Source organism: Pteronotus mesoamericanus, unplaced genomic scaffold, assembly GCF_021234165.1.
Source record: "Pteronotus mesoamericanus isolate MK-2021 breed Mesoamerican mustached bat unplaced genomic scaffold, CSHL_Meso_final contig_41, whole genome shotgun sequence".
NCBI classification, from domain to species: Eukaryota; Metazoa; Chordata; class Mammalia; order Chiroptera; family Mormoopidae; genus Pteronotus; species Pteronotus mesoamericanus.
Window position 1 is genome coordinate 3432085 of NW_026555152.1, and position 22393 is coordinate 3454477.

Sequence of the window (22393 nt, forward strand, 5' to 3'; positions counted from 1 at the left end):
TACTTCAATTTTGTCATTTTATATGACCACTTGGTATTTGTGTTTAAAATGTAAGAGAGTGAAACAGTGCCAATAGAAAAGTATAATATTTTTGTTTGGTAAGTGCAAGTTTTAGTTCATACCTGAAATAATTTACTGAACTTCAATAATATCTTTAAAATGAAAGGGTATTCTATTTAATAGAAAGCATAATGGTTACTACTGATCAGTGATGAGGAGTGGAAATAATTTTGTCTTATAGAAGACACCAGTCTTGGTGTCAAATATTCTAGGTCCACCCCTGCACTGCCCAGGATAGATCGGGACCCTCCACTGAACACCCCTCCATGGGAAGTGAAAGGGAGAGGCTGCCATCTGGCTCCAGCCTTTTCCCCTCTGCAGCTCTGCTCTGTTTGCAGAGACCCCCAGCAATGATGCAGACTTGTAGCTCTCAGGGCTCCCACACAAGGCAGGATTGTCTCTTATCACCTCTACCCTTTCACCTCCAGAACAGAGTGCACAGTCTTGGGAAGTGCAAAGCAGCTTCTCCTCTCAAACAGACTAGAGACCTATGTCCTGGGGTGGTTAAAAATAATCCCAAAATCTTGCAGGGTTGTACAACCTCTTGGTGCCTCTGGGCCATACTGTAAGAAGAAGAGTTGTACCGGGCCACACATTAAATACATTGCGACATTTAACCACAAAAAAGTCTCAAAATGTTTTAAGTAAATCTATTATTTTGTGTTGGGCTGCATTCGTAGCCACCCTGAGCCACAGCCGTGGGTTAGACACCCCTGGAGGAGCAGTGGATCTCAGAGAAGCAAGCTTTTGCCCCAGGGAGCTCATGCAAATAGTGGCCCATTTCTTCAAATACAGGTTAAAATAACAAGTGAGGGAGTTGACAGTTTTAAATTCAGTATTAGGAGTTCCAGATTCTGTCACAAACACATTTTTTTTGGTCTCGGGTACAATTGACATTCATATTCCTATACTACTATATTTCCGTAAGCATTACAATGATATATAACACAAATACATGTACCCCCTCTTATTTACCCACCAATGTTCATATATATGCACATACACAATATTATACTACAGTTTTCATATATCTAAACACCCATATTTAATAACTATACCTTTTTATATGCATATTAATCTGGTTTCACATATGCAACTATATATTTGTCCATTTATATCTATGAAGTCAAACAGATGATGTCTGACAGTGATCTTTGGAAGACAACTCTGATATATGAATGCAATGTGTCTTCATTATGCTTCATTGGGTGAATGGACTGTACTTAGTCCTCATAGAATTTACTGCAAAATGCAAAAAAGAGTTCACTTTCTCCTAGAGGTTAAAAGGAGCCCACTTTCCAAAAATAAATAAAAGGAAATAACTCCTAATAACAGAGGACATACAGACAAAAGAAAATCATAAAAAAGAACTGAATTCATTTTGACATTATCTCCAGATTAGTATTAAATAATTAAAATGCTGGCATAAGCACATTCTAAGCAGAGATCTAAACACTACCTAGCAACTACCTAGGGAATGTTCTAGACAAGTGGATATAAACTGAAAGGATCTTAATAAGTTTTATGTGCCCAAAGAGGGTTCTGAACCTCCCAATATTTGACCTATCTGCCAGTCCTGGGTTTACAGGACAAATCGAGGTCATACCTTGAGTCCCAGGCCAGGATTGGAGTTGCTTTAGGAGCCCTGAAGAGAGGGCACTTTACAGTCTCTGTGGAATCTCTTTAAGTTTTAAACGGACTTCAGAATGTAGGAGCCCAAGTCAGCCCAAATCTCTCCTCACTCGCATAGGAAGCCCCTGATGGACTTCTAGAAGCTTCCCCTCCCCCAACGCCTTGAAATTTGACCAAACCCAGAGAAAGTGATCATGGTACATGCAGGCTGGTCTTGCCCAGAGAGAGCTCCAGAGTTCTGGATTCAAAGCCATCTCAGAATTTGTGCCAAGGCTCCCTGTGGTCTTTCATTAGACCTCATACCAAGTTCTGCAGGACGGTTAATTTTCCTGTGACTTTTCACAGCAGATGGCACTTGGAGAGGAGTGGAGACAGGTGCACACTGCTCTGCCCTGCCCTGGCTCCACTGAGAGGTGACAGAGGCAGGAAATGGACTCAACAGCTAAGTCTCCCGCTTTCCCCCTAGCTGATTCTGAGAAGGTTTTCTTCCACATCTTTTAGTTTCCTGTGCTCATTAGACAGGTTACATATTTGGCTCAATGTGCTTTCCCCCCGCCTAGGGAAATATATAGGATTCCTAGAGGAAGCAGTACAGACATAAACATACTAACTTTTTGTTGAGGCTATGGGTTCTGTGAACAATGGCACTTGCCAGGATGAACAGAACATCTGAGGAGTGTGCTACCCTTTTTGTATTAGTATTGCAAATAATCGTTATAGTTCCCTCCATATCTGTTTTTAAAGAGCTCAAAGGCTTTTCAGATAACTTGTAAGAGATTCCCAACCCACTGGCTGTATCAAGATCGGTGTGGGAAACTTGGTCTAAGGTAGCTGGAATGAAATCCAGTCTTCTACATCTCCCCCAGCATCACATCTTGCAAAATCAGGACAAATTACCATGGATCCTTAACCAGTTAAAGACAGATAGAGAGATCCCCATGGCCAGGGTTATCCTTGGTCACAGGCTCTAGATTTCACTTTGATTTCAAGAAACAGGGCCTCTATCATCAGGTCCTCCCTAAAGTGGCTAATAGCTTCCTTTCTGGGCACATCTCCCATGACAACGACAAGTTTCAGACTGAATATACCCCAACTCTCCACCTGTTTTGTAATGCCTTTAGAACAAGGGTTTTTTTCTGTTCCTCATGGTAGAGTGCTCTGCACAAAATAGATGCTCAATAAAGAGTAAATCTCAATTAAATTCCCTCCATTGTAATTGTCATTTATGTGAGTTTTATGACCTGCAATTTCTTAGTTTGTACAAGAAGGGTAAGCAGAGAAAAAGTGAAACTGTTAAGGCCACTGGGAGCTTGGGCAGGGAGCTACATTTGGCCTAAGAACAACAGAATATATAACTTTCACTTTTGTTTGGGCCTCTGTGCCCTTTGCCTATTTAAGGAGAGCTATCAAGTGACAATGAGTCAGAACAGGAAAGTCCTATATAAGGGGCCTTAGAGACCACCTGCTCAGACCATTTATCTACATGATCCCCCTTTATTGTGGGAAACTATGCATTTCAAGGAAGCTGTATTTATAAGGATAGCCTTCTTGATATGCTGCCAAAGTTGTCTTCCCTAAAAGAAAAATAAAGGACAGGTGGAGGGCACATGTCTTAGGTCTGGCTCCCCTGGAAGCAGACTCAGTGACAGAGATTCAGACTCAGGAAGTTGATTGAGGAGTGCTCTGGGGTTGACACCTGTAAAGGCAGCAGGACTGGGCAGAGGGAGAATCAATAGCAGCAAAGGCCTTGGCTGGTCTCCAGGGAGTTCTGGAACGGGGATGGCTCTTTACAGTTGTTCTGACTTGAGGCAGGGTGTTTGGAGTGTGCCCTCCTCAAATTCCTATGTTGAAGCCCTAACCTCCAGCACCTCAGACTATATATGAGACTGTATTTGGAGATAAGACCTCTAAAGAGGTAATTAAGGTTAAATGAGGTCAAACAGGCAGCTCTAATCCAATATGATTGGTGTCCTTATAAAAAGAGGAAGAGACACCAGGGATGGGCAATTAGAGAAAAGGCCATGTGAGGACACAGTGAGAAGGCATTCCATCTACGAGCCAAAGAACCTTACTGGCACCTTAATCTTGGACTTCCAGCCTCTAGACTGTGAGACGATAAATGTCTGTTGTTTAATCTGCCTAGCCTGTGGTACTTTGTTACGTCAGCCCCAGCAGACTAATGATACACACCCCCTTGGCAAGTGCTTGAATGTGAACTGTCACCAAGGAAGGGGCGTTCTGTTGGATGAGGGGCCCTTTTGCCTGAAGCATTTCTTTCTCAGGCAGAGTCAGAGCCAGCAGCCCAGGAGCCAAGGCCAGGTGCTGCGGGCCATTGGCCGTGCAGGGTAGCACCTTTATAGCGAGGCCCCATGACAGTGCCATGAGCCAGATGAAGGACTGGGAAGCTTGTAAGAAGAGTGCAGACATAAGGACATGATTCCTTATTACAGGAATCATCTCAATAATTTGTCCTCCAATCAGCCTTTAAAATCTTGAGTACATTTCCATTCATAGAGCAGCATTTCAGAATGTGAAGAATCCTAAAGAGCATCTGCCAAATGCTTGATTTGATTTCAAAGCTGGGGCCAAAGAGGCTCCTAGAAGTTGTGATTCTCCCAAGATCTAGAGACAACTTGAAAACCAAGCTGGACCCAGGCCCCTGGCTTCCCAATGCTTCTCCAGGATATTCTGGCTAACTAAAAATGATTATACTGTCATCATAACTACAGTGGCTCTAAATACAATTTTTAGTTAAAGGTCCCAACTTGAAACAAAGCCATATGTAAACTGCACTGTCAGTAAACTTGGCAGTGTTGTTCAAAAGCTGTGACACTGCCCCTCTGAGGACAGCCCATGAGACCTGGTGATCATGGTGCAACATGCTCCCACTCACCCAACACAGCAGAAAACAAAGGGGAACTACCCTTTGTGAATAGAACCTCTCTCTCTCCCTTCTTATTTTCTCCTCTTTCCCTTTCTTCTATTCTATCTCATTATCTGCCTTCTTTGGTCATTGATATCATTGTTTAGTGGACAGGACCAGCCAGCATTTCAGTCCTGAGTTAATGAAGGTGATGTTCCAAGAAGCTACCGCACCTTAGCACATGTCAATTTTGTTTTTTGTAGTAATTTGCACAACAGTTCATTTATAAACACTCTTCTTTTCCTTTGGTAGATATTTGCTCAGAATAACTAAGAAGTCCTGTCTGAATCAGCACCTCCCCAAATCCTACTATCAGAGATTTTGGCCAACTTGCAGGCATCTGGACAGAAATCCTCCAGAATACGATAGGATGGCAATGTTACCAAATAAAAGTGGGGGTTTGGCTGCCTGTAGCCACCCATAGGCAAATTGCAGAAGCAAAGGTTAGAGATAAAGGAAAGAGGTCTTTGTTCAAAAACTGTACAATTTGGGTGGGTGGCAGACTCCTGCTTCAAAGCCCACCCCCTCCAGAAACCCAGAGGAAAACCCAGCCACCCTCTGCCAGGCTAGTCCAAGGTTGTCTTCAGAGTTCCTTCTCCTTTTTGAAATACCATCCCTCAGGAACCTCAGGGGGCTGCTACATGATCATGCAGGAGCTTGGCTTGTTCCTGGGCGCAGTCCAACTTTAGGCTCCTTCCCCAAGGCCTGCGTATGGGGCCAGGCACCACCATTGGCCACATGACTTGCAGGGCCATAAGGTCCCACAAATGCACCAGCCAACATATTCACGAGGTGGACAAAAACACATTTACCCCTTCCCCTTGGTCTATGAGACCTGTCCTGAAAAAGTCCGGCCATTTTAATATTTTTTAAAAAAGGTTTGCGCAACAAGGATGTAATCTGGCAGCCGAGGCCAGTGGACTGGAACGTGCATGCATGAACAGTAACTTTCACTGTAGTAGTCAGTGGGGGCAGTAGACGCCATTGCGTGAGCATGTGTACTGTGTGGCCATCACATTCAAAATGACTGAGACAGTAGAGCAATGAATCTGCCTCCAATTTTGCATTAAGCTTGAACATTCCTCCATGGAAACTATTCAGATAATTCAAAAGGCTGCAGCTGTGGGCATCTGGTGATTGACAGTTTCATCACGACAATACACTCACTCTTGCATCTCGTCTTGGGCCAAATTTTTGGTGAAACAGCAAATCACCCATGAGACTCAGTCCCCCTACAGACCAGACTTGGCACCCTGTGACTTCTGGTTTTTCCCAAAACTAAAACCACATTTGAAAGGGAAGAGATTTCATACTGTCTATGAGATTTAGGAAAATACAATGGGGCAGCTGATGGCAATTGGAAGAATTGTGTGAGGTCCAAAAGCACCTACTTTGAAGAGGACTGAGGTGTCATTGTCCTATGCAAAATGTTTCTTGTATCTTGTATCCTCTTAAATAAATGTCTCTATTTTTCATGTTACATGGCTGGACACTTTCTGGACAAAACTAATATATGTTACCCGAGTGGGCCGGCCCAGGTGCTTAAACTTTCCCCAGCTCTGGGAGGCCCAGCCTTCCAACCAATCCCATCTTTTTCCCAGGCTAGACTGACAGGACTTTTCCAGCACAGCACCACCCCCTGCCCCCATTTTTACCTTTCAGTTCACATGTGGTGGCCTTCCCCTGGCCCCACCCCCTACCAGGCACCAGAATGGGGTAGAGAGCTTTTCCCTTCACTAGCCTTGCATGTGTCCAATGCAAGGCTTTCTCCTGAGAGTTTGCCGGGGGGTGGGGATACACAGGACAGAGCATGCACAAGGCACTAGTTCGGTTACCTGGCGGGGTGGGGGCTAGGGGGTGCACAGCCTACCCCGCGCTGCCCCCGATGCCCCACCCCTTGTCCCACCCCAAGCCTGGCCAGGCAGGTTGCCAGTATCGCAAGAGCAGACCCAGTGGCTGAAGGAAGCAGAAAACCCTGACTTCAGTGAAACAGAAATGAAGGTCTTTTTTCACATCACAATGATTCCAGAGGGAGAGTAACCTTCCCCATTAGAAGAGTATTTTCTAGATGAAATACCGAGAGTATCACCTTAAAAATCAAAGAACTGACAAGCTGGTGGCAAACGCCCAAAGCTGAGGGAGAGTCTGAATCCAGAGATACTGTGGGGCAGCCCCTCAGCCAGCCTCTTTTCTCCAGGGCCTCTGCTGCAACCAGCACAGGATTCTTGGACTCGGATCACCAGCCTCCTGAGAAAGAGGGAAAAGTCAATGCCTGGGCGGGGGCTTACTGGAGTACCCCCTGTAGGTTGATAGTCCAAAGCCTCCCTTTGCGAAGGTAAGAGTGTACCAGAAATAAACCTGCCTTTCCCCATGACACTAGGGGACGTGAAGGGCGGTTGCTGGATGCTGACTGAGTACAGCTGGGGAAAAAAGCAGAAAGAAAAAACTGTCCCGGAGGTATCTTGATTGCAGCACCACCCTCATTACCTTGAGCAGATTTGCAGGCCAGGTTCCATTCCGGAATCTCCAGCCAGGTATCGGATTTTAGGTGTCCTTGACCAGTAGAGCCCCCAGGCACCTGGCAGAAGCAAAGGCAAATCCTCTGCAGAGGAAGTCCCTCTAACCCAGGCCTCTGGGAAGTCCCGCATATCATTTTTCTGGGGCAATGGCCTCTGCACAAAGATAAATGGCAAGTCAGGAAATGAGGCCCCATGAGGAAAAGCCAATGCAAACAAGAAACAGCAGAAGTAGACCTACACAAACTTTTAAAAACTTATCAGATGTAAACGGTGAACCAACTATGCTGCTATATTTCAGGAAATACTCAAAGTATCCAGAGGCAAGGTTGCCCCACTGTTGTACAATCCATTCAGGAATTTGAATTCTTCCCCGATCCTCAGCAGCTTGTCTGTCCTCCACTAGCTCTCCTCAGGGTCACAAGGTGGCTGCAGCAGCTCCAGGTTTCACAACCATACAACTTCCAGAGGCAAAAATGGAAGGAGTGTTTCTGTGTGGCCCTTTGTAAAAGTGGAGCCTCTAAGCAGGCTTCTCTGTACACTTCCTGGACCAGAATTATATTACATCTGCAGCAGCCTCCCTCTCCCAGGTTTTCAAAATGTACCCTTTACTGATAGCATTTTCTAACTATGATTTTTGACTTTTGGTCATTTGACAGTCACTCTCTGTTTGCCCTGCCAAGGAGGATATTCAGGCACATGTAGAATAATTGCCTGCTTCTTATTGTCCTTGTGCTAACTATTCCCATTTAATGTGATACTCTACTAGTTGTGTTTTTAAGACTCCATGTTATGTCTGATGAGGAAATGCCACTTTGCATAATCTGCTGCCAAGACACTGATTTTGGTGCGTTACACTTCTACACGAATCAGTAACAAGAATGTATTGTCAAGTACTGACTTTTGACTATTGAAAGGTTAAAACCTGAAAGCTTGGAGAAGAGAATGAAAATTAATGGGTGGGAATTAAAGGAGAGGAACAGGTAGTGGTGGCCTTTCCGAGGGTGCCAAAGTACTACAGAGACTGACATTTCAAAGGGGTATCTCACTAACTTTCTCCACCCTTGGCCTAGGTTGACCAAAGAGAGGTTGTGGAGTTCCGTGTAGAATGCCACTTCTCAAAGGTCAGGGACAATTATACATTCCCAGTGCCCATCCCCAACCCTGCTTATCTACTGAGCCTTTCCTGGCAATAACCCTGCAATATTAGAGTGACCATATGTCCCAGTTACCTGGTGTGCACCTGTTGTCTTGGTGTAATTACTAATAACATCCTTTTCACTCTAAGAAGTGTCCAGGTTTAGGAGAGAAATTATATGGGCCTCCTCCTCAGAATCGTAATATTTTCTACACCCTGTAGCTCTGCTTGCACACTCTGTTCCTTATCCACATCTCAACTACTGAAGTACCCCATGGCCTTCCTGGAGGTGGTAGGCACATCCCTGGGGGAACCAGGGTGTTATATATGGACTTGACAGGCCCTGGGATCCTTGTTCAGGGCTACACTTAACCATTCTTGGCCCCCACATTTAATGCATTGTTGTCTCTACTTTTATTATCATTGCTTCTTCCTACAGGCTTCTTTTATTACAGGTAAACTTTCCTTGGGAATCCCATATTCTCACTTAAATACACCCCTTCCCCTGCACCACTCCCTTTACTTTTACCTGGTATATATTATTAATCCTGGATACCAGATGTGCCAGCTAGAAAAGTTCAGTTCTCCAGTGAACTAATGGCCATTTGCTGGGGATTCTGACTTTGAGGGAAAATTAAATGTAAACATTTCTAATAACCCATCTAACTCTAAAATTTTATGGCTGAAATGATACAAGGTAATAAGATACCATTATAAACTGAACTGTGTCCCCCAAAATTCATACGTTAAAGCCCTAACTCCCAATGTGACTGAATTTGGGGATAGGACTTTTAAGGGGGTAATTAAGGCTAAATGAGGCCATAAGGATGGGATCCTAATCCAATATGACTGGGGCCCTGAGAATAAGAGGAAGAGACACCAAGGATGTCGTCATTCAGAGGAAAAACCAGCTGAGAACACAACGAGATGGTATGTGCAAACCAAGGAGAGAGGCCCCAGGAGAAACCAGTGCTGCTGATACCTTGATCCTGGACTTCTTGCCTCCGGTCATGGGTCTTAGACACCAGGGGGGAAAGGTAGCCAGCAAATGTTTTTGGCTTCTTGTAGTGTCCTTGCTGAATGACTTTCATATTCTTTAAAGTGACCTTTAGTCCCCATTCTGGTCCTCTATATGCAAAACTGTCTCTTATGTAAGATTTATGTCCTGCGCTCTGTAGCTATTAGTCAGCTAAAAGCCTTGGGGGCTACATGAACAGCCTCAATACGTTAACCTTCAAGGATTCCCCTATAATTTTCTATCCAAACAAAATGACTCAAGCCCTGTAAATCCAGCTCTTTGGGGGTGTTAGGAGTCCTGCCCAGATCTCCTTCAGGGCTGAAGCCCTCATTACCCAGCTGCTGACAGCAGTGACAGCTGCAGGGGCTTAGCTGGCTTGTCCTTCGGGCTTCCTCCTTCGAAAGAGAGCTTCCTCATCCAAGCTCACCCCTTTCCCCAGGGGAAGCCTCTCCTCCTCTCTCCTTTCTACTCACTGCCGCCTCCTTGCCTCTCCTCCTACATGCTAGGTATATGAAAGAATAGTAAAAAACTAGGAAAAGTCCTAGGCAAGTGGAATAGGGAAACTGAGACAAGAAAATTAAACAAGACCAAACAATTTGAACAACTTATAGCCAGCTTGTGAATCACAAGACCTTATCTCCCCTAACCAGGGACACTTGAGAGCAAATGGTTTACACCTCTCCTCCCCAACCAGAAAATATGTACCTTAAATCACCCTGGTCGAGGAGATAAAGGAAAGAGATCCAATTAATGCCATTCATGCTAGCCAAACCTGAGGACAGATGAAGTTAGGGGAACAAATAACAAAAATCCCATTATAGCCAGACAGACCCAAGAAAAAAGTAAGAGAGTAAAGCGAACAAACAAACAAAAAATCTGAAACTCCCCTATACGCTCATTTTGATGCATAAACATATTAAAAACACACCTGGAAAGCTAATAAGTATTCTGCTGAAACCCTCCCTTAAGATTCTCACCTACGGAAGAGAGAAAAACCCTCAGGACAAAGACCGGGTTCTGGCTTGCAGGGGTGTCCAACCTGAGGCCCCGGATGGCTATGAATGCAGCCCAACACAAAATCATAAATTTTCTTTAAAAATTATGAGGTTTTTTGTGATAATGTGTTGCAGTATATTTAATGTGTGGCCCAAGACAACTCTTCTTCTTCCAGTGTGGCCTAGAAACACCAAAAGGTTGGACACCCCTGTGGCATGCCCAACCGCTTCTTGAACATGAACTTTTTAAAAAACTTCCTCTTAAACTCTAAGGTTCTGCATGACACTTGCAACCAGGGGAGGAGCAAGCAGCAATAGCTCATCCCAGGCTCACCCCCTGAACCTGTCTCTAAGGCCCCCTTTCTCTGGCTTCCCAGTGAGCTGACAGCAGCCCCACCTTGGCTCCCTTCTTTCCTATAATGTTTCTAGGGAGCCAAAACAGAGCACCACGTAGGCTCTCTCCTGTTGCTTCTTCTACCCTAAGTCCTTCCTTTGTGTCACTGTCCCCAGCTTTAACAAATATACTCTCAAAATCACCTGGACTGGCATTGTGAAATCTTCCCTGCACAAAGTTAAGAACCCACACCCTGCAGGCTGGCCTGAGGCAGACCTGCTTTGGGTTAGTCCCCGTCCAGAAAAAAAGATCACAAATGGTCATGACGAAGAAAATTTAGTCTTCTTTACACAGTGAAGATCTTATACTGCCTCACAGAATTCTGAATCCCAAGTTTAAATGCCATAAAAGCAGTGGCATAATATTTTTCATACTCCTTAACTATAAACAACATTATTTTCAGTAATTACTAAAAATAATTTTATTTTTAACTTTACATTGTTTGATTCCTGTAGTTTTAAAACAACTAACACAAAGAAAAAATTTCCATTTAAAGATAGAACGCAAACTCTGTAAACATATCATGTATGAAGTAATGTTTACACTTACCAAACAAAACAATTAAGTCCAGCCCACACTCAGGAGAGGGGAATGGGGCTCCACTGTTGAAGGAGGAATATCAAAGAACTTATGGACATATTTTTAGTACACAGCAATTATTTAGAACTGTCAACAAAAGTTCACTGCCACCAATGCCAACAGATGTCCCCAATTTGGGGTACTAAAAAAGGAGATACTTTACTCAGAAAAACAGCTTGAAAACCAGAGAAACGCAGGCTTCAGAGACCAAGTGCCAAGGGAAGACCTGCTTATACATAGAAAAGTGCCCACTATGGTCCCTGATTGGTTCATTTTTATGCAAATAAGGAATCCAAATTTGCACAGTCTTATTGGTCCAAATAGCACTGTTCTGACTGGTCAGAATTATGTGTTCTAATTAGTCATTATGGAGCCCCTCCAACTGGTCGGTAAGACACAAATGAGGATAAAACTAGCTGTGCAGTTCCAATTGGACAGTGCAGGTCTCAACTCATTGGTTAATACCTGATACCAGGTGCTCCTTTATAAGAAACTCAGTGTGGAAGGCTTGGTACCTCAGTCTGTGGCTGTTCCTTGAAATGCAATGTGCACAAGGGGTCTATGTCACCAATGGCTGCTAGACTTTGGTTAGAAACTTGGGCCCAATAACCACAGGAGGTTCTTGGCAGGTGTATTCCTTCTTGAGGTCCATAGAACCAACACACAGATTCCTGGGGGAAGAAGTATTTTATCATTGATGGTGTTTAGAAATGTTGGTTCTAAACAAGTTGATGTTAAAAAGCAATTATCTTTAAGAGATTTTTATTATATCTTTTCATGTTTCACAGACAATATGCCCCATGTTATCTGCATGTGAGGTGTACCACAAAATAGAAGTAAAAAATATATGGCAAGATGTAGAGTGTTCTGAATTAAATGTTGTCCCTCAGAAAGGTATGTTGAAGTCGTGTGGTATATGGTGTATGAAGGCATGGCCCCCACCCTTAAAGAACACACAGCATAGTCCAGGGCAGATGAATATGATACAAAAATGGTAATTGCTCTAATAAACAGAGAAGACATAACTGGCATGTTGGGAGAGAAGGAAATGTTTATTATGGCCACTGATCCCTGAGTGTGTCTTAAAGGATGAATTGGAGAGACAGGCAAGGCCAGAAAGAGATGAGGAGGGACATTTCATTAAGAGGAGGGAAGTCAGATCAGAACATTAATTTTCTGAACCAAAATTCAGCATGCCTGTACATAAAATTCCAGGTAGGGAGCTGTAACAGTCGCAGGTATGCAAGTCGGTGTAGTCAATGTCTTTGTCACCAATGGCTACTAGACTTTGGTTAGAAACTTGGGCCCAATAACCACAGGAACAGTGCTATTTGGACCAATAAGACTGTGCAAATGTGCTGCATGTCTTGTTTAGGAATTTGAAATTTATCCCAATTGCAACATGTCAACATGTGCCCACTAAAACAAAAAGAAAGCATCCACTTTTATATTTGAGAGGCTTTTTTATATTTTTGTTTTGTTTTATTTTGTTTTTTACAGCAATGCAAAGAATCCATGGGCATGTCATGACTGAAAGGTAAGAAGACCCAATGTGAATGCATTAGAGTAATTGGGAGATTTGAAAAAGGTCAAGGCCAGGACTGGGATGGTGGTGGACAGAACCAATGGGAAGGAATGGACGGAGGTGGACTTGAGCTGAATGGTTGGAGGGAGGCAGTTCTGGGAGGACAGAGGCCAGTCTGTCTTGTTCGCTAGTGCCCCACATGGTATCTGCCACACAGCTGCACTCAGTGCATTTTGATGTGTCTTCTGTGGCACTGGTTCTCTTCCAAGCCTTGTTCCATCTACTGTGGAGCTTGTTACAGGCATTCTTCATTTCTGTTACAGTGTTTCTGATGTCTAACATTTCCTTTTGATGCTTTCTTAGCTTTTTCATCTCACCACTTACATTGCCCATTCTATTTTTGCAAGTGATCTGCTTTTTCCAAAAGAACCTTTAAAATATTAACAACAGCAATTTTAAAATGCCTGCCCAATAATTCCAAAGTCTCTGCCACATCTGCATCTGATCTAGATGTCCTTACGATTGTGTCTTTGCCAGCCTTTTAGCCTGCTTTGCAACTTTTTGTTGAAAGCAGGACATGACGTATTAGATAATAGGAACTGCAGACAATAGGCCTTTAGTGTATGCTTTTCTGTCAGTCTAACAAGGATTTTAGGCTGTATTTATCTTTGCTGTAGCTGCAGGTACCAGAGGCTGCAAAGTACACAGAGCCTGTGCCTCACAGCTTCTTGTGGGATGATCAACTATTACTCCCCTGGAGCCCTGTAGGTGGTGGTCAGGTATGAAGGATGGAAAGCATTCTTATACAAACTTAAAATTAAATATCAATCTTTTAGTGGACGTGTATCTCTGAGCTGTGACCTTCACAAGTATCTATTAGCTTTTTTTTTTCCTCCCTCAGATGAGACAGGAGGGCTCCATATGGCTGGAGCCAGGTGGGATACGTCTTTTTCCTCAGAGAGGAGACCTTTGTTATGAGAACACTCTAGGCTTACTTGAAAATAATAAACATCTCCCTCCCTCTGCCTGAGCCAAAGGAGGGTCATTCTTGGCTCTTCATCTTGAGAACCTAGTGAGGTTCCTACAGACAGAACCAAAAATTGTAGCTCTCCCCTGAGGCAATGGAACCCAGGAGTTTCTCACATTCTTGCTCCTCCACGCCTGGCCTCCAGCAACCTATCAAAAGTGCCATCTCACTGTTCCTGCCAGCACATGGCTCAGTTCCTCCCTTGCAGATCGGGAGATCTTGGATTTGCCCATGTCTGTATCAGGAGGTATGGCTGTGCCGTATGGCTGTGCTCTGTGGCTGTCGTCTCTGATGGGTACAAGATGACGTCCCAGTTTTCAGCGTGGTCAGGTTATTTTGCTCTGAATATGGGAGTTAGGCCTTCCAAGTTCGTTACTCATTGGAGCTGAAACAGGAAGTCCCTCAGTACATTCTGCTGAATTAATCACAAGAAACAGGACTAAATGAATTCTTATGGAGGGAGTGCACCAGAGGAAGGAGGCATGGATGGAATTGAACTGGCGGGGTGAAAAGTAGAACACTAGATAGGGAGCACAGTGGGACAGCAGATACTGGGGAAGGGGAAAAAAATGTAAATCTCATTAATAGAGAGTTTTGCTTAGTAATGTTCTGAGTACTTGCGAATTATGTTCAGATGACCAGCAGGTTTTGTACATATTACAAATCTATTTATTACCAGAGTGACAGGGGGATAAATATACAGTAAAGCACAGTCCAGTTGGTCAAGATCGGTGTGAATGCTGACAACACAGACACCCAAGGGCACGGCTCCCCGTCCGTGTCAGATCCCAGGTGGCATGACTGCACTGTGTTTGTGACCCTGGGGAGCACAGTGGCCTCGAGGACACAGTAGTAAAAGCTGAGTAATGGCAGGAGAATGTAGGAATAAAAAGATAAGAGGGTATATTTTACTTTCCTGGGGCACGTGCATATTTTGGAGCTCCTCCTTAAAACTCCTTAAGCCTCTTAGCTGCCTTCTCAAACTGCCCCTTAGGAAAATGAAGGAGTAAAGCTGGGTGGCAGCAGGGCCTGAATTCCAAGGACGGTCCTCCCACATGTCTGTGACCACAAGACTATTACATAGCAAATATGTTCTGTGAATAAAAACACAATTATTCGGTTTGGTTTCAGCTTTCTTGTGGTTAAAGTAAGGGGGTTGGACTAGAGGATCTCTATGGTCTGTGAGTCTCCACTGTTTTGTGAGTCTGGTTTTAAGTAGGTTGGTTCCAGCAGCCCCAAATATCACCCAGGTTCTTTTGTTTCAGAACAGCTATTTCTCTGTTCTTAAGAAACATTTCTAGATAAAGGGCTCTTGACTGCCTGTTGGTAGTTGGCTTCCATCCTGTCTCTCTCAGGGCAACCTGTGACATTCAAGAATGTCGATTTGCCATGTGGTTGCTGATTCGAATTTAAAGCTTTATGGTATCACTTGGAAAAAAATCAACCCTTGAGAGTTCTGAGGGGTTTTTTCCCCTAATACTTTGTAACAGATATGAATGATTTTGTGTATAATTGTACCTTCACTTTCCTCTCTCATTTCTTTCTAAATAACACTTTGTGATTATAAATAAATACATGTTTATTTTTGAAAATGTGGAGAATACAGAAAATGCTACTATGGCATTTAATACACAAATAAAAATTGTTAGTAATCTCACCACTCAGACATAATTGTTATTAACAGTTGATATATTACTTGATGAGGTTTTTTCTACACATTAATATGTTTACTTATTTTTTAACATAGTCGGGATATACATATAAACTTTTTATTTCCTTTTTTTCCACTTATGTCATAGCATGAAAACTTTTTCATGTAACTAAATATTCTGTGAAGATATAGTACAGTATAGTATAGACATCCTCTGTTGTTTTATACATATAATTACATAGTTACCTCTGTAAATATGTAACAATGTTACATATTTATTGTTATATATTCAAATTATAAACAACCTTATGTAAATCCAAGTAACGAAATTTCTATATCAATTTATTATTATTTATCAGTGTGACTTGCTGGGTAGGTAATATATGCCCAAATAATTAATAACTTTATGCATGTTAAATTATGACTCTGAAAAAATTTTTATCAATTGACTTTTTACTATTAGTCTGTGACAGTTTGTTCATTTCACCTCAGGCTAGCCAAATGGATTTTATCTTAAAAATAAAATGTTGGTTAATTTTGAATGTGGAAAATGACACTTTAATAGTACCCTAATGTGAGTTCATTTGACTACTAGTGGGATTGGGCATTTTTCCCTATTTTTTCTGATACAGAATAAAATTTCAGATAGAAATAGAATTAGTGTCAGGGTTACACATTTTAGACTGGCTTTATGAATTAAAACTTTTCATGGCTCAGTCAGCTCCGAGTCTGAGCTCTAGGAGGTGAAGGCCAGGAACACGGTGGCCATTGTGCCAGCGCCCGCCGCCCTGGAGTCCACCGGGTTCGATTTCAGAGCTGGTGAGGGTCACCACCGGCATTACAGCAGCAACCGGGAGATGTCCTAAGACTTAGTTTTGGAATCAGACCTTTCTGACCATCCAAGGAAAGCACAGTTTTCCCAAACAAATCTCAAATGGACGTGCGAGAAAAGAGGAAGAGTACCCGCTTAAACTATGTATCTCCAGGTCCACTTACTAAAAACTATAGCCCATGCTCAATAGTATTTCTGGTTCACAGCACAGACAGCCAACCTAATCTTAGAACCACAGTAAAATGTGTGACCTTAGCAACATATTACCACATAAACAACAGAGATGCAAAGAGATCCTTGGATATTTTTGATGAGAGAGCACATCTACTCACAGGAGTAAAGCTTCCAGAGGAATACATTAAGCATGACCCTGAACACAAATTTATTTGCAGACTTATTTGTACTCTTTAGTGTGCACAGCTAAGAGCTGACTGTGTGATAGTGACTTTCGTTTACTTAAAAAGGATTTTAATTTATGCTCAGATCGACATTTGTCCCTCTAACTGGAAAAGAATAGCTATGGAAGCCATTCTTTTGCCTCCTAGGTTTGGGACAGTCAGGCTGATGGAAAGCACACTACTGCCAGATCCTCACAAATGAGATGGAAAAGCATTTTGGGGGTTACTGCAACTGAATGCAGGTCCGGCTCCCTGCCGCTATGAAAGTCAATACTCACAGGCAGGTGCTGACGTAAAGGAATGTGGTTTATTTGCATACGCTGGCCATCTGGAAGATGGGGGACTCACGTCTCAAAGCCCATCTCCACCTCTCAGTGGAGGCAGAGGTTTTTTATAAGGAGGGAGAGCGAAACAAAACAAAGAGATCAAGGGAGGGGGTTGCAAAGTTCCCTACATGCAGACCAGCACTGTCCATCCCGATAAGGCAAGTGCTGGTCTGGCGTGCATCATCCAGGTTTAGTCATCCAGGCTTCATGACATCCCAGCTCCATGTCATACTGGCTCCACGGATGAAGGTCGGCAAACCTCCTGGAACTGGGATGCTTGAAGGTTGGGGTCTGTATCTTTTGAAGTTAGTTCCTAGGATTCTTAATACAAACATGCTGTTCATCTACAAGCTACATATTAGAGTCAGCACTTGCAGAAACAATGTCAAAAGAATGGTGGGATGGGCTACAATTTCTCACCATTACAATTTTCCACTGTTACAACTACTTCAGTTTAATATTAATGTTCCTGCCAGTGTTTAGGTCAAAGAGTACTTCTACCTTTGGAAACTAGGTTGGACAACAACCTGAATTTTCTATTTGCTCTTCTTAGCAAAGAAAAATCACAGAATCACTATGTGAAGACATATACAAAGACCTGTGCAGAGCTGCTATGAGAGGTCTCTCAGTGCCGATAGTTTCATCGGTATTCAGCACTCTAATACCATCCTGTCTTGAAGGAAAAATGAGGGTTCATAACATCATGAGCCCTTCATCTACAAAGACTGGAGAAGTATCACCTCTCCTGCTCAATAACAAGCAAATTTATTTTTTTCATCTAGAAGACACACGTTGAATTCAGCAGAATTGTGGATGGCAAGGACTATGTTCATAGAAAAGAATGGGACCTTGTCAATGCAACCTTGTCCTTTTTAACATAAACAGAGTTACACTCTGAGCCCCATAACAAAAGCTCCCAACCCACACGTAGATGTAGGCTGACAGCTGTCAACTATGTGAGGTTTTTTTTAATTGAAGTTTGAATTTTAGACTTTAGAAACACAACAGAACTTTTATGTCTTTCCTATTTTTCTGAAGCCTCCTTCCCAACATGGCTGCATATTCCTTTAGAATCAATGCGTTGTTACCATTAAAACATGGGGCTCTGAACAACTCAGAAAGCCACTTAGGAACAGACTGTGGCATTCTTAGGTACTGAAGGATTCTTCCTACTATACCTTTAACTCGCTAGCTATCACTGGCAATCATTTGAACCAAAAAGCTGCTAAAAACACGTCATTCAACTTCCCTGTAAGCACTACTTAGCATATTAGCATGTTTGGGATAAGAAAATCGGTCATTGATTATCTACTTCTATTGGGTCCACACTGTATATTTAAGAATTATAATGGTGCTTCTCATTTTCTGATGATTTTCCTTTGTTAAATAAGTGTATCAAAAGATATTTTCATAATTCCAGCCAGCGTGGTGATCCATGGGAATAAGCAGGTAATGGAATAGAAGGTGTTCTGTGAGTCTTGGTGCAGTTTTAAGCTTTGATGTCATGTGTTCGGGCCCCTGGGTCCCTGCTGCAGAAGTGCAGTTGCTGTGGACTTGCAGAACATCATACGAAAGTTTAATGCAATTTCTCTTGAACTTATTTAGTTTTGTAGATTTTGGATACTGGGGCTTTTGATCTTGGTTTTTTGTTCAGCTCTTTAAAGATGGCAGACATTGGCTGAAACAAAAAATTAAATTTTAAATATTTAACCTTTTTGTTTCAGTCAGTCTCCACCATCTTCAAGTGGGGGCTGAGGCAAGAAATTGACATTAAAAGCTTAATATTTGAAATGTGAAATTTAAGAGAAATTTGAACTTCAAATGTTTCATGGGTTTATAGCATTTATACTTTTACAAATGCCAAAACTTAAATCGAACTAAGACTTGAAAGGGATACCTTCTATCTTCATAGAAATGCTCTCCTCTTTTAGAAATATATATATATATATATTTTTTTTTTTTTTCAGGGCTGTGCTGTATACCTGCCTTGATGACCAAACTTTCTTTTTTTCTAGTTTTGGTAAAGGAAGATTATAAAGAACAGTGTTAATGCACATGTAATAAATTAAAAGGAATTGGACTCAACTAATAGATGATGAAAGTAGGTGAATGAACCAGCTTTTTCTATTCTACATGTTTACCTGGCTCTAGGTGTTTCATGTAAGTCTGCTATTTAAGAGGAAACAAATCTTAGGAACCCTTACCTCAGGCATGCAGGAAGTTAAGTAATCCATCTTTTAGGAAATTGGTAAAATGTTACCTAAACTTGAAATGTTTAAAAAAAAACATGTTCTCTACCATGTGAAATATTTCTCCTACCTTCTCAAACGTATTCGTAGAAATTTTGTCTATAAACGAAGCATCTTGGGGCCCAGGGGTGCTTCCTCCCAGCACAGCAAGGCTCCACATTAGATTAAGTGCTGCAGGTTCCACCAATTTTAAAGAACAGAAACATAAATAATAAATAATGGTTTATATAATATTACAATCTACCCCCTCAAAAAAACAAACAAACATTGTTTACGAAGTCCAGAGCTTAGAGATTCAAGTATTGATTACAGTTTCATTTTGAAAAGAATGCTACAACTTATGTGGTTTTTCTTCTTCATGTTTATATTTAAAAAAGCTAATAAACTCAATTTAATAAAAACAACTTTCGAAGGACATGCTGGAGGAGTCGGAGATAGAGTTGCTGTGGATTCCCACCTGGCTTGGGACCTAGGCACAGCAGTCAGGCGAGAGGCTTTTGACCACGCAGCTTTGGAAGCAGGAAAGCAAGATGTAGAAGCCATACAGGCGGTTTCCTCCCCTTCGCCGTTAGAGCGTGCGTGCATGAGAGATCCGAGATGGTTTGCTCCAAGCTGCAAGGGAACAATGAGAAGACCATATGGGAAGGAAAGGAGAGAAAGGACTCTTGCTAGTGGGCCATGAGAAGGTGCCAGGCAGTTCTGAATTAACAACTGGAGATCGCGGCAATGCAGCGGATGGTGCTGGGGACAATGGAGGCCTGCCTGGTTGATCTCTGGACTTCTGTTCTTTTTCTTCTGAAGGACAGTACCCCTGACTGGCCTGGCTAGGCAAAGGGGGGACCTGGCATCTGGAATGTTTTCTTTTATCTGGAACTCTGCAGCCAGCCATCTGAGCACTAGCCTGAGGATGAAGTGAACACCCAGGGCAGCAGACAAATGGAAAAATGTGCGTTCTTGATGATGTCGTGAAGCTACTGAGCCAACAGCCTCAGAACTCAGTCCTACCGTATGATTTCTATTTATGTAAGATAAAGCATTTTTTATGGTTACATGCAGTTTAAACTGAAATTTTTGTAACTTGCTTCTGAAAGGATCCTGACACTTGTACAATACTATTGGTAGAACAAAATTTTGGAAATAACTTAAAAGCCTATCAGTGGGAAGATGAATAAATAAAAAAGAGGTACACACATAGAAGGCATTACTCTGTAGAGGTTGAAAGACAAACACATGAAGTGAAAGGCGGGTTTTATATGTTATATGTAAACTTTAAAACAATACAATGATCTTTCATTGATTTGTACTTTATACATGTAAATATGTTTTTAAATAGATTAGATGGATCACCTTAAATATATGATAGTGGTCGCCATTTTTGAGGGGGCAGAATGGGAGTGGCATCAGGGTAAAAGAGGCAACTTATATTGGAATTGTTTTATTTCCTATCTTAGAACATGAAACAAGGAGGTAAGATGTTAATGATTGAGAATTTAGGATTCTACATAGGTATGTGAGTGTTTGCGATTCTTTGTACTATTCTATATTTATAAAATTTTCAAAGGTGAAGTAAAAATCCTCCTTCCCCAGTGCTACCCCTGGTCTGAAAAAATTTAAGGAAGACAGAAAAAAACCTATGGCAAAGACTTGGGAACCAGGACTAAAGTCTGTATAATTGTAAGTGCACTATAAGAGTTCAGAAAACATGGCTTTTTTGTTAGTATGAGAGTTTTTATCCTTTTTACTTTTTATTTTGAAATAATTGTAGACACATGAAATTGCAAAAAGATTACAAGAGGTCCAATGCACCAGGCACTCAGCTTCTCCCAATGGTAACGTCTTATATATCTATAGTAACACTAACAAAACCAGGAAATTAACATTGCTACAACAGCAGTTAAGTTGACTCTAAACTTTATGAGAATTTTATCTGTTTACCTTTTCTTTTATCTTTAATTCTTTAAATTACAAAACCAATTTGCTCATCTATGGATGAATGAACAAGAATTGGTACATCCAGACAGTGGGACGTTATTCGGCCATAGTAAGGAATGAAGTACTGCTGCACCTGCCACAACATGTATGAAGCTTGAAAACATTATGCTAAGTCAAAAAAACCAGAAACAAAAGGTTATATATTATAAAATTCCATTTATATGAAATAACTAAAATTGGTAAATCGTAGAAATAGAAAAGTTACCAAAGGCAGGGAGAAGAGGACAGAGAGCACATCCCCATGGGAATGGGAACCATACCCATAAGGTTGATCGGTTTCCTTGTACTGCGATGAAAATATCTTAGATTTAGACGTAGATGGTTATACAATATTATAAATGCACTAAATCCCACTGAATTATTCACTTTAAAATGGTTAATTTTATGTTATGTGAATTTCACATCAATAAAAAATTAAGCAATTAAAAAAAACAACTTTCATTTTGTCCAGTATTACATACTATATTTGAATATTATTTGTAAGCATAATTTGCTGAATATTCTGGTACATATTTCTTTTAAGTGATTCAGCATAACAGTGTGTGTACTCATAAACTCAGTCTCTTAGAGAAATAAATATGCCTGATAATTATTCTCTGTGCTTCCCAAGGACAGATTTAGTGTACAATTCCATAATTTGGGAGCACTGAACAAAAGCATCTCATTTTATCCCTTTGATGAAGATTAACTGCATTCCAGCCACTGCTGTAGATGTGGACATAGTCTTAAATAAGTCAGCCATGGTCCTGTATGCATGGGGCTTACAATTCTAGCCCAGGGAACAGGTGACCAAAAAAAAATACAAATAAATAAAATCATATAAAATGTGAAGTGTTGACAGAAATCAAACAAGAAGCTGTTGAGCTGGAGAGTAGTAGAACAGAACCCACTTTCCAAGTTTGGAAGGATGCACAGAGGATGCTTCTCTAAGGTGACATTTAAGTTAACACCTAAAGGAAGCCAACACCTGAAGAAGTGTGGTGTGCCCTGGCCCAGTTGGTTAGAGCATCATCCTGATACACCAAAGTTGCAGGTTCAGTCCGTGGTCAGGGCACATACAAGAATCAACCAATGAACACACGAATGGGTGGAACAACTAATTGTTGTCTCTCTCTCTCTCTCTCTCTCTCTCTCTCTC

General features: G+C 41.8%; 1 pseudogene; it reads left to right on the forward strand.

Moving 5' to 3' along the window:
- The first annotated feature begins 16219 nt into the window (after positions 1-16219).
- LOC129073409 (cyclin-Y-like protein 1) lies at positions 16220-17692 on the forward strand (annotated as a pseudogene).
- Positions 17693-22393: the final 4701 nt, after the last annotated feature.